This window comes from Drosophila hydei, unplaced genomic scaffold, assembly GCF_003285905.1.
Source record: "Drosophila hydei strain 15085-1641.00,03,60 unplaced genomic scaffold, DhydRS2 tig00000239-arrow-arrow-pilon, whole genome shotgun sequence".
In the NCBI taxonomy this organism is placed as follows: Eukaryota; Metazoa; Arthropoda; class Insecta; order Diptera; family Drosophilidae; genus Drosophila; species Drosophila hydei.
The window spans coordinates 35,705-49,915 of NW_022045692.1; the positions used below are offsets into that span (position 1 = coordinate 35,705).

Below are 14,211 nucleotides of genomic sequence, written 5' to 3' on the forward strand. Positions count from 1 at the left end.
ATCAAATTAGTTTGATTTTAGCTTTTGCTGTGAAAAACTCTTAAGTTGATGAAAATTTAAATAATTTATTGCATTTTCAGAGCAGTCAAAAATGAATCGGGCATTGTTTTTGTCCTACGGCAAGGCAAGCATCTTTATATATATATATTTATCTATCCATATATCTATATATATATATATATATATATATATCTTTATATCTATACATTCATATATATATATATATATATATATATATATATATATATATATATATATATATATATATATATATTTGTTTTTAAGATAAGCAAATCGAAATGGAATTCCAAAAGTTTTATTCACTCTGCGCTGCTGTTTAGATTCAAAATGCTGCTGGCGATGTCTGTTTTTTTCAGTCATTCAGCTGGAGTGGCTGGGATCACGAGTCTATCTGTCTATATATGCTCTGTCCAGAGATCATAGTCGTCGGGCATAATCAGTGCTACGATTCGTATTGCCAGCGCAAAAGTTGTTGTAAACACAAACTACAAACTAAAAACAAAACACACACGAACTGCTGATAATAAACACAAATGGGGCAGCTAAGCAATTCCTGCCAGACCCCTGCGCGCCCCACAAGACGCCCGCGCCACCTGAAAAAGCTGCTGAAAATTTGCTGAAAATGCTGTAAGAGTCTTTATTTCTAAAGCAAAATTAGGCAAATATTTAAATGCCTTAACATATATATATATATATAGGCTATATATATAATGTATTTGGCTGTATGCATTGGTAGAGAAGTGGAGCACTTAGGGCAGATAGCCATGCCTGCCGCATACCAATGGGTTAATTGTTAACCCATTAAAGACCCATGTACATTGTTTGTTCGAGAAATTTAATTACTTCATGCGCCTATAGCCAATGCTCGCTCGAAGAGCCGTCGCTGCCACCCGCCGCCAGAATGCCGAGTGTATTAATCATAGTCACGGGGACCGGGCAGTCAATAAATGGCAACAACCAAAGCACAAATGAATATAAATGCCGTTTGTTGTACCCGGCGCAAGGTCAGGCCAGGATGTGTGATAAGGCGCTACGTGCTAGAGATGGACACGTTGTCAAATAGATTGGGCCTGGAAGTAACTCATTTCTTAAGGGACGACAGCGAAGAGAGAGAAAGAGAGAGAGGGAGAGAGAGAGAGAAAGGGAGAGAGAGTATCGATATATATCGACAGAAGTCATAAGTCGTTTGAGTCTCAGAGGAACTATATAGATCAGACATCAATTTTATATTTTCACTATCGATACTCGACCAATTGATATCGATAGACTGATTAATACTCTAGCTATTATTTGCTTTCTCCTATAGATAGGTATTGTCAGCAGCTTATAACTATCGACTTATAGTATATAGATTTTCATGTCATATATTTCTTGTATTTATCGACTAGTCGATAAGTAACAGAATCTTTAATACCTTAAGAATTTACCATTGGATTTCATATTGATAAGCTCATCAAGCTTAAGCTTAAGGCTAAGTGAGTTAATAAACGATTATCGATAACTCATAAGCTATCGTAGATAATCGATTTCTCCCTACATTAGAGTCCTATTGTGCCGATATATATCGATAAGCTAATATCTCTTATAGTTTCTATTGGCTTTATCTATACTCTATGCCGCCTCTTCTCTTCCTAAACTTTTGATAAGTAGTTCAGTTTTGTCGATAGTCGTGCCCTGTCGTGTCGTGTTTAAAGTATTAGATACCATCTTCAAATTGGTCAGAAAATGGTCTGCTGGCTTAAGATAAGCCATCTAAGTTAGATATGAAATAGTTTGAGCTCAATTGAAGTGGGAACATCTCGTGTTAACTCTTAGCTGAACACACTCGTGCCAATAAGCACGACTCACGCACAACTCTATGCCAACGCTATTCACATTTGCCATCGCATCACTTCCTTATAGGCATCCGCATCCGCATCAGTATCCGCTTCCTGTTAAATTAAGCGGTTTTCTGAGTGGCCTTTTAGATGAGACTTTGGTCGCCTTACGATTCAATCAAAAATTACGCATGACATTTTTTCATTGGGTTCCTGCACGCACACACACACACACACGCACCCCCATCGGCATTCTATCAGTGTGTAAATACTTCACTTTGTTGCCTATTCGCCTGTTTTTTGCTTTCTGCTTCTTCATTTGTGTTTGACTAAAAGTCAGAGTTTGACAGTGACAGACAACCGAAATCCCCAAGCCAAATGTTAATTATTATTTGAAGCAAGCCTGGCATTCGGGTGTCCATGAAACCCACCCACTTCCAATATCCCAGTGGGTCAACACGAAGTTCAAACCTTAAATATTCGGCAATCAAATCGAATTTCAGTCAATTTCAAGACTTTTCCGGGTTTGAAATTTCGTCAAATTTCCATTTAAATTCGTGTCTTCACTTGAATATTTACTTGGGCTTTAATCAATATTGCATTCGACTCTAGCAGAAGGAAAACCACTGCGCTGCTCATTCCATTAAATACGAGCTACCTAGTCCATCAATCAATCAATTTGAAAGACAGCTAACTAATCAAGGTAATTAATCAGTTAGTGACGCATCTTCATCAGTCAGTCTATCTACTCATCAGCACTAAGAGAGTCAATCAATTACTCAGTCAATCTACTAATGCTTCTGCCAATCAGTTTGATCAAACAGTCAATCAGATCCTCAGTCAGCTTATCTACTGCTAAAATGTATCAAACAGACAGTCGAGCATAGTTCAGTCAATGTTCTATAAGCAGTCAGCGGGTCATCAATCAGTTAATCCAGCAAACATTCAATCAATCAATTTTAAGACAGTCAATCAATGAATCAGTCCAGTCAGTCAGCTAGTCTTTCTAACAAAACTAGGTCAAACAATCAATCAGTCAATGAATTAATCAGCTAGTCAATCTTGGTTAATAAATTCAACCGGTCCTTCAGTCGGTCAGTTTAGTCAATCAAATCGTCAGTCAGTAAGTCAATCAGTAAATTTGTCAATCAATCAACGCACCACTCAGTCAATCAAGTCAATCAGTTACTTCATCAATCAATCTAGCACTCAGAATCTTAGCCATATGCTGTCCAATCAAACATCAGTCAATCAATTACTTAATTAATCAATCATCAATCAGCAATTCTGTGCATCAATCAGTTCCACATATCGTGGTTCGAAATCCATTAAGAACAAACTTCCTAAGGACTTTCAGCACGCGACTTGGACAGGTTCCACTCGCTGGCCCTTCATTAATTCAAATAACCCAAAGACTGGCTAAGCCACAGCAGGAAGTTGTCGCTAAGCACTAAGCTGGTCGGCTCTAAGCTGGCAATAAATGTTTATTTCGATTCGTAAAGTCCTCAAAAGCTGATTGCAAAAAAAAAAGGACTTCAACATACGAAACTAGTTGGAGATTGTTGAACTGTTGGACTGTTGGGGTAACACGTTCCTATCATTGGGGCCTAAGTGCTTGGGCTGGCAGTTTGGACAGCTGCTTTGTCCATAATCCACAAGTACCATAAACATTTGGCATCGATTCCTTTGAGACAATCACTCAATGGGGATTCGTCGATGGCTTTCCATGCCATCACTTAGCTCAATTGCAGCCATTGAGAGGTATCCCGAAGCGAATAGGCGCAGCCCCTCGCCATCTTCTATGATGCGTAACCTTTCAGCCTGCCATTACACCTGTCGACAATTCAATTAGGATGCTGGGTAAAATGGATGCAGGTGTATTAAAAGCCTATAGGCCATATTTTGAAGTCTTTAAGCCCCTATAAACTGTGAGCTCATATGGACATTTTATAAACATCTATTTGATGGAGTACATCAAGCTCTATACTAAGTTTCAGTTCCCCGCACAACATTCTTGGCTAGGTAGATGGACATAGATGGATGCTCGGGTACAAGGCACTTTCTTTTGGTTTGGTATACAAGCTCTTGGCTTATGAATATGGATGGATTCTTTTATAAATTCCTTGCCTAGGCGTACATCAAATCTAGTTGGGCTCAATAAATGCGGCTAGGAGATATACATAAAAGTGTTTATCAAATTTCATGCTTATGCTTGCGCCTTGAATAGCCGAGCTTCCACAGTTAGCAAGTTCTATAGACCCTTTCAGCCTTACTATTTACAGGGTGTTTCTTGACTCAAAGAATCAGCAGCTCCTTAACTAGTTCATTACCTACAGGGCATTCCTGCCATATATCAATTAAAGCCTCTCTCGTTTAACTTCAATGTTTACAGGGTATTCACGATATGAATAGTAGGCCAAGACTCGTCGCATACATTTTGTACATGGTATTCAAGATACGAATATCAAGTATAACCTCTCTCTTTACAGGTATACTCATGACTTAAAAAAATAATTTAAGGTTCTCCCAACAAACATACAATGCTCACAGGATACCCTATCTTCCTGATATCAAGTCGAAGCATCCTCGCTCACAATTATATTTACAGGATATTTAGCTATTATCTCCAATCATTTGATGCCCGAGTACATACAGTTAGTAGTTTCATCAAGCCTCGCCCAACTCACGTCACTATCTACAGGGTACTCATGGCTGAACAAGCAGTAACCTCTTCCAACGCACTTCAATATGTACAGGGTATTGCGCTAATCAGCTAACTTCTCTGTGCTTATTTCTGGCACTTGTCACTTGATATTTGGTTTAGCTTTTGGCGTCGATTAGCGCCAACTTCGGGGCAGCGAGGGGCTCTATTGGAGGTCTCTGTCATTAGCTGCACATCTCGAAGCAGACCGCCCATAAATAATGAGGGCTCGCTGAATGTGGGCTCAGTATTCAAATTACAAACCACTGACTACTCGGCCGATACGCACATTCCGCTCGGAATCCCAACTCTGTGTCGCCCCCACTCTGTGGGCGGCATCAGCCGTGGGCGACACGAGCTTAAATCGAAAAGCGGACTTCAGACCATTTTCCATGTGTGGCAGCCAATGGACGTGCTAGCTGACCTTAACATAGCTCCATGCAACTAGTCCATTATTATGAACAAACGCAGAAGCCCTTCATAATATTGTATTTGCTCTTTTTTTTTCTGCGTATACCCTGTAGGGCAAAGCTAGTGGGTAGGCACAACCAAACCAGAGTATATAATGGGCAAAAGAAAGGCATGGCTGACTGGCACTAGGTATATATATTGATCATGAGGAAGCTGTCTGGACGTCCCATATAAACTCAGCGCAATTATCGATAAAAATCGATAAATAGACTTATTTCTAGGGCTGATTTGCAGATCAGAATATCCCGAGGCGTAAAATGAGGTATGATTTTTTTCCGAATTTCATACAGCTGCTATCAAAGGAGAGCCTTGTTACAGCGGGTGCCTGAAAGTTAGCTGCTGTGCAAGGCAGGGTATCTGCATAGTCGAGCACACTCTAGGCCCGAACTTGTTTTTTCCTGTCACATCGCTTTTCACGCCCAAGCCACAAAAAGGATTTGTGTATTTATTTATTGTTTTTGTTGTTGGTTTGCGAACTTTGGAAAGTGGCTCAATAAATAGAGAAACAAATTTGTTTTTGGACTGAGTGGGCGGAAATTGTGAAGCTAGAATAAGTATATTTGAGGTTATGTAAGCAGTCAGCGGCGGAGTCGAAGGCAAAGCGATTGAGAAGCTGTAGCTGAAAGCTAATTGGATTATGTCGAGAGCTTGGCCTTGAGTCGATCAATAAATAAATAAATTACCTAAATTAACTTAATATTGTATGTAGTTCAAAGTGCATGTTAACTTTGACAGGACAATGGCAAAAGCCGCAGCTTAAAGGATGTCTGTGTTGCTCTCTATCATCTCTATCTTTGTCGCTCTTTCTCTTCTCTCTCTCTCTCTCTTAACTCAAAACATTCTATAGAAATTAAACGTCACATTAAGTTAAATGTTAAAAGTTGGCAAGCACTTGACAGCCCATGCTATAGCTCATCAAAATTTTAAAGCTCTGCGCTTAAAAAAGCATTTACAGTAGACTTAAATATATTTTCACTGTGAATCATTCCATTATATATAAAATGAATCAAAATAAAGCTTGACTAGAAGTCAAAGTAATTGCTATAGCTAGGGCTCTTTGGGATCAAGTTATTTAATTAAGCCTCATAAAGTAAGTGAAAATTAATATTTGGCTTCATTTCGAGTCAAAGTGTTGCAATCGGGTGGGACCGACCGCATAATACACTTTATTAGAAGATAGCGGTCTCTGTATACAGAGGACTCAGGCTAAAATACCCTCTGCACTTTGTGAACGAGTTGAAAGGTGAAATTTTGCAACGTTTAGGCCAACTAAAGACCGCAAAAATCCGCTTCGTCTCCCCTAGTTGTCACGCCCTCTTTTTTTTTGGGGTTTCGCCATTCATTGGTAAGATCAAACAGCTTTTGGGTTTCGCTTTTTAATCCAAACCAATTGCCGTATTAACTGAGTGCAAAGGTGGGGGCCGTCTGCAGTGTGTAGAGCGCCATCTAGCGGTTGAATTTGCATAAGCTAATAACCCAACTTTCGGCCATTGGACATGGACTGGACTCAGGCTGAAGCAACCAGATAGCTGGAGTCCGCAGTAACCGCACACACACACACACACACACACACACACACACACAGTGCCACTTCAAGGCTTTCATTTGACCTCCACTCTTCGCCCAAACCATAAATCTAGCGACATCCTCGCATTTACGCTTAATGACATTTTATTACAAATTAAATAGAGTTCTCGAGTACGAAACATGGCGACTCTCAACGACATAGCCCATACCCTATAATACCCTCTGCACTGCCAGTTCCAGTTGCTCATCAACATAAATTATTATGCAAATTGAGAATTTCATTTAAACCAATGACAAAGGAATTGAAAACTGTTTGTGCCCCGCGACAACCTTTGCTGAGTGGACATTTGGACATGCTAGGAATACCCTGTAAGACACGTAGACCAAAGCAAAGCAAGTTCTAATCATGCTTTCTATTGTGCAAAGCATAAGCCCATCCACAAACTTTGAATACCCTGTATAAACATATGTCATTTATAGAGATCTATAGATTATCTCAAGGGCACTTCAAGTCGATTGGGAAATAAAGATATACTCATCTAAAACACTTCAAGCACTCATTTCAAGCAAACTCTATTTATATAATACTAATTATACGATCCCCAATTATGCTTGAGATCTCTATGGCAATCTTTAGATTGCTAAATGAAAAGTTTTCCCAAAATAAACGCGATTATAAATAAATATGAACATTTTCAGGTAGTAAACTAAAAATTGGGTCACAATTTCCAAAAAATCTGATTGTGAAATTTGAAGTGCCTGAAATATGAAGATGGATATTGGCTTGAGAATAAATTCGCCAAAATTTTGATGAACAAATCGACTGTGGCATTTGTGATAAACAAGTTTATAAATGATTAATTGTGGATATAACAATTGTGCATAGCTCTAAATAAGCTTCATGACCAAATAGTCTGTTCCTAGTATGGAGTTCACCTCTTCATGGAACATGTATTTTTTTATTTTTTGAGTTCAATTTAATTTATTAAATATCCTGCTTTGTTCGTCGTTCACTATTTACCCTTGTTTCTAATTTCAAGGGGATTTTTGATGGAGTTGAGAATATATTTATATATAATATATAATATAGAATATAATATATATATAATATATAATATAGAATATAATATATATATAATATAGAATATAATTATATTCTCAACTCATCAAAAATCCCCTTGATTTTAATCAGATTCCCATTGAGCACACTCTTTTCAAGTCACAACTCTCATTGCGCACATCATTTATATTATTCCATTAACTCCCTGCCTTAATTAATTATTAGTTCCCATTATTAAATCAGGTTCCATATCTGTGCTCCAAATTGTTTCAAGGTTTCGCTTGCATGAAGTTGCTTTTAGCTCTTCAATCACATTCTTCGTTTTCATTCCCATTAATCTTCCTTCTTCTATATTCCCTTTATTTACTGCACACTCTACCCAGTTTTATTTAAGACTTAAGTGCTCCTGGCTCTTCACAAAATCTATAACTTACCTAATAATCATTTCCAATTCAATTATTCGCCAAATTTAATCACATTTCCCATTATTTAATGAGCTAAATTCAAACGCATTTCCATTATTTATATTATTTATTATATTATTATTTATTTTTCACACTGTTCTCAGTTTTCAACTCTGATCACTTACCTAAATAAATAATAATAAATAATAATAATAATAATAAATAATAATAAATAAATAATACTATGGCCAACCCTCCTTCAAGTTCCCAATATTTATTCAACTTGCACCGATTTTCCCCAGTTTTACCTAAGTTGAGCTGTTTCTAGTTCCCTCTCAAGCAACTCGTTTATCTATTGCCCTCCAAGTATCCCCCTGAGCTGTTCCTCGATCCACTCGCCTCGACCACGTGAGCGCAGTCATCGAGCTATTTAGAAGCCAGCTGCTGCTGCTGCTGCTGCTGCTGCTGCTGCTGTTGCTGTTGCTGCTTCTTCTTTTGCAACAGGTCCACATGGCCAATGTCTATGGCAGATTTTGTTTTTATTGATCGGCGAATGCTGCCAACATAGCGAGTATATAAAATAATTGAATCGAATAATACGAATCTGTTCCCAATGCATAAACAGTGCGAATCGAATTTGTTTATTTGTGCAAGACTTACGCATCATCATTATCGTCATGACAGCGGCGGCAACTACTTGGAACTCGATTTCGTTTCGAATATCTATCTCCGAGTTGAATTTGATAATAACAATCGGCACAGCTCTATGAAAACAATGCACAAAAAAAAAAAAAAAAACAATAACAACAACAAACAGCACGCGTCGAGTTTATTCACTTTTCACTTCAACTCGACTGAGATCAGTTTGCAAAGTTTTCGAATTCTATGTTTCGAATCCGATATCGAAGTTTCGGAAAACAGCTCAACTCTTCAGTTTTCAGTTTAGATTTTCAAAATTTCGAAGTTCCGATTTTCGAAATTTTGTGTGTGATATCGAATTTTCGACAAACACTCAAGAATTTCGTGCTTTCGAAGCCTCGAAGTTACAAAGTTACGATTTCGAACTTTTCGTAAGCATCGAAAACTTTAACTATTTTATTTTGATTTTTCGAAATTTCAAACTTTTGTATTTGAGCACTCGAAAAAAAACTTCGCACTGTTTGGGATTTGCGCGCAGCCGTTGGCAGCGCGCTCGCGAAGCTAACGGTAAGAACTGAGGCAAACACGAGCGCTTGCAACATGTGGCATGCCAATTGCCGGTGCCCGATGGGTCCAATGGCCCGATGGCCCGATGCCCCCCCGATTGCCTAATGCCCCGATGAGCGACGCCGAAATCTAGCCTTCAATGAGCAAACAGCTGATGCGTTTATGAATGAAAAAGCTCCGAGCGGCATTCCTCAAGTTCAAGGCAAAAAGCTTTGCACTGAAAACACTACGGCTGCTGCTAAAGCTAAACAGAAAGTAACGGCAATTAATTTCAACTGGAAGATAAGGATTGAGATTTAAGTTTGGACTAAGAGCTAGGTAAGTAAATGAGATTAGGGAGAGAATGATATGAAGAGGCTAAGATGCAGAGAGAGATAGGGAGAGACAGGCAGAGAGAAAGAAAGAGACAAGGAGCACGAGAAAAATAGAGATAGAGAGGGACCCAGAGACAGAGAAAGAGGGGTAGAGAGGGATAGACAGAGAGTGAGAGAAAAAGAGAGAAAGAGAGAGAGAAGGAGACAAGGAAAGTGAGAGAAATAGAGATAGTGTGACTACGAGGCAGAGATAAAGCGCGAGAGAAAGAGAGAGTGGAAAGAGCGAGAGAGACAAAGAGATGTAGCGAGAGGAGAGAGAGAGGCAGAGGGAGATAGATAAAGAGATACCCTACAAGACTTTTTTGAGTATAGCACAAAGAGATGATAGTTGGGAGAAGCGTGTTGCAGATGATATTTGAACTTTAGGAGAAGAGCAGAGAACATGAACATGAATTTGTTGAGAATTGAATAGAGAGGCGTTGCTAGCCCTGAACTGCTTTGAAACTGCTTGCAACGGCCACTGCTTGTTTTGCCCCACTCGCAATGAAAACTTAATTTGATTTCTGATAAATAACTTATTTAATAATAATTTAAATATATATAGATATATGGAAAGATTATCATAGATAGCAAGAGATGAAAAAAAAAAAAACAAAAAAGTGCTATAGAAAATTTGTGGACAAGATGAAGCCCAACAGCTGGTGGATGGTTTAGTAGTGCTGATAGCTGTGCTGCTGCTGCTGCTGCTGCTGCTGCTGTTTGGTGGTTGTGATGCGCGAGATTCGCCTGGGCGAAGATGTGTTCGATTTCGGCATTGCTCAGCTGATCAAAGATATCCTGGGCGCCATGGCCGGCGCTGGAGGACGTCAGCTGTGCGGATTTGCGTGCCAACGGGCGGCAGGTAGCCTGAGAAGTGCATAGAAAGGCGCTGAGTAGAAAAACAAAAGGAAAACCGAGACCATTCCTCTAGGACTCACCATCAGCTGGCGTGCTGCCGTAGGGCGGCAACAGGGTTATGGATGGGCGGCCGGGCGTGGCTGGTGGCTGATAGAAGACCGGCCTCCATGGCTGCTGCGGCTGTGTGGGCTGTGGCGAGGGCAGCGGCTGCTCGGGCTGTTCCGATTCCGGTGTGCTGGGTATTTGCGGCGAGGCAATGGCGGTGCCAGTGTCCGGCTGCACCGGCGTCGATCCAGGCAGCGGCACTATGCCACCCGGGAACTGCGCCTCCGGCTGACCGAAGCTGGGCGGCTGCTGTGGCAGCGGCGGCTGCACGTTTGCCGGGAAGAATTGGCTGTTGGCGGAATGCCGGGCGCAGCGGGAAACGCGGGCACAGTTGGTATGGCCGGAACAGTGGGAATAGCGGGTACAGCGGGCGCGGTTGGAGTGGCGGGAACAGTGGGAGCAGCGGGAGCAACGGGTACGCTAGGCGCCTGTGGAAATTGTGGTACCTGCGGGAAGGGGAACTGTGGCACGCCGAACTGTGGGAACGTTGGGAACTGTGGGAATTGTGGTATCTGCGGTATATCTGGAATTTGTGGTATTTGCGGAATTTGTGGAATTGTGGAACTTGTGGAATTTGTGGAACTTGTGGAACTTGTGGAGCTTGTGGTATCACTGGAACTTCTGGGGTTGTAGGAGCAGCGGAACAGCGGGGAAAAGCTGGAACAGCGGGTACAGCGGGAACAGCTGGAACAGCTGGCTGCACAGCAAATGTGGGCACAGCTGGAGCTGAAAACTGCGGCACTACTGGAAACTCAGCCGTGGAAAAGCTAATGCCAGGATGAACGGGCTGAACGGGTTGAACGGGTTGAACGGGTTGTATGGGCTGTATGGGCTGAACAGGCTGAATGGGCAACGCGGGAGCAGCAGGCACAGGCGCGACAGTCTGTACATAAGAAGGCTTCGGAGCGATTAGATCAACAAACTACAGAGCCAAGCTAGTGAGCTTACCTGGACGGCATGATGATAGTGGATTCGGCTTCAAGGGTCTATGCAAATGCTGATGCGGATAGTTGACGCTGTAGGAGGAGACAACAGCATTGCCCGGACGCAGCACATACGAGGGTCCAGCTGCAACAGCAGTGGCAATGCCACCCACAGCAGGGGCAATGCCACCCACAGCAGAGCCAATGCTGCCAACAGCAGGCAGGGCGGGCACAGCGGGCAGGGCAGGCACCGCCGTCACCGATGTGGCAGCGGGCAGGAAACCAGCGGCAGCATTGGCAAATTGCTTGATATGATAGCCAGTGGGATACTTGATGAAGCCATGATGGCGATGAGCTGGTGCTGCAGCTAGGAAAGTAGCCGCTGCTGGCAACTGCAGGCTATAGCCATACTGCGCCGCATAGGTACGTCCTGGCCAATGGCCGGATGCGCCATGGAGTATGCCACGCTTGTGCTTGGCTGGCTGTTGAGGACTGCCTCCTCGGCCACAGATGCCGACACCTCGAGCTGCTGTTCCGTGGTATCAGCCTCAGCTGTCGAACTGCTGGTGCTGCTGCTGCTGCCGCTGCTGCTGCTGCTGCTGGTGGTAGCCACGGTGGTGGGCGTGGTGCTGACCAGGCGGCTGGAATGACGCCGGCGTAAGGCTGCTTGGGCAACGCTGCGCTGGCCAGCACAGCGCAGAGCAAGAGCAACAGGTGCAAAGGTTTGCTCCTGGCACAAATCACACTCAAGCGGGCCACTCATCACGTGATATATATGAATAGGGGTATATATATATATATATTGAGTTGTTAATGGTTCCACTGTGCTTGGGGTAATCCGTATCAGCGTTTGCGTTGGATTATGTCAACGCGTCGATTGTTGCCAAGAAAATGAAATGAACTTCCTTGGTGTTTGGTTGTATTTATAAAGCGGATGTCGACGTGCAATGGCCAACAGCTAGCCAGCGAGCCGCTGAGCCGCTGAGCCACCACAGCTGCATACCAAGTACCATCAAATGCACCACGCACCACGCACCACGCACCACGCACCACACGCTGCTCATCGGCATGGCCAGCGGCAATTGGGCAGTTTATGGACTTTTACGCGACCATTTCACCTGGCTGGACAGGGGCTCATTATGCTAACGCCAAGCAGATACCGTTCCACGTTCCGAGCCGAGCACCACAATCTATGCCGCACAGTGGGACGCAACAGATGTTCACCAAACACAAAAAACACAACCATTTTTAGTGAGATGATTATATTGGCAGTAAAATTCGAATTTATTTGCATTTCGTTTTCTGTAGTGTTCCATTTCCATTCGTTTCAAGTGATTGATTTACATATGTAAATTTATACATAAATATTCAAAAGGATTTATTATGCATTTTTTCTTTTCATTTTGAATAACACGTGTCTCTGTTCCATTTCCATTTTGTTTTCAATTGATGATATACATATGTACATATATACAAAAATATTATAAAGGATTTATTATAAACTAGTTACTATTTATGTTTTAATAACAAGTGTCTCTGTTCCATTTCCATTTGTTGCACTTAAATAATCTAATATATAATACACCTATATTCAAAAAATGGTTACTAAATGCATTTGCCTTTGTTTTGTTATTTTTTATGTAACGTGCATCTGTTCCACTTCCATTGTTTCGCTGAATCGAAATTCATGCTATATTTTCAATCAAATCTGTATTTAAAATACATTTATTTACACTCTCTTGTTTCATTTTTATTTGTTTCTCATTCCACTTGTTTCTCAAGCAGTGATCCAATGAACGTTTAGTTTTGCTTACATAACATTTCCATTTTCAATTACTGCTATTTAAAGCAATCATAAAATGTGTTCCATTTCCACTGTTTCCTTAAATTCTTCAACTACTGATCAATTGTAAAGAGTCGTGAATTGCTTTACTAAAAGAGAAAAATTTGAGATGTTTGAAGCCTTAAAGTCTTTCATTTCCAACTGTTCCGTTTGTAAGCTATCTTACTGAGTTGTTTTCTTCATTCTACTTCTAATCCGCAATATCTTTTTACCTTTGTTTTTCGTCTGCCTTTTCGGTTTCATTACCACTGTACATTATTATGAGGGGGTGGGCAAGTCTGTCGGCCTGTGCTGTCCCCACTGTCTGGCCACCTGTGCCGCTGGCACGTTTCTGCACGTACGAAACAACTTTTGTTTTCATTTAGCATGTTCCGCATTTCTTATTGTTGTTGTTTTCACTTTCTGGTGGGTTGAAAAGGCAGCCGATATTATTCACTCAATATTTTTGGGCCATTTTGATGGCGAGCCGAAGCCTTTTATGACCCGGTTACATCACAAAGTGCAGCCCATCAGCGGCGGACAAACGAAACTGGGCCAATCAAAGCCGAGCAAAGTGCTGCCATTTGCTGTGTTTGAGGAAGCGAAAGCAAATTTAAAATGCAAAGCAATGTGAGAAGCGAGGAAGAAAGAAGAAAACAAATAGCAATTGAAGTACTTCGATAAACTGTTAATTAGTTTGATTCGATTTTGATTTTATTGTATTTCGCTTAGCTTTAGTTAAAATTCAACATTCACACGCATAAATTTCACTTGCACTAAATTTGATCGAGCTCAGCTCATAATGAAGGCGTGGCAATTGACATTATATCACACACACACACACGCACACACACTTATCGAATCTGAAATGAACTTTCAATTACAATTTACATTTTCACTTTTTGGAAAATCAACGATTTGAAACGAACACGCTCAACTAAAA

The 14,211-nt window shown here is 41.3% G+C and overlaps 1 pseudogene; it reads right to left on the reverse strand.

The window, feature by feature from the left end:
- Positions 1-10,231: 10,231 nt before the first annotated feature.
- On the reverse strand, positions 10,232-12,516 carry LOC115482980 (annotated as a pseudogene).
- Between the last annotated feature and the right edge of the window lie 1,695 nt (positions 12,517-14,211).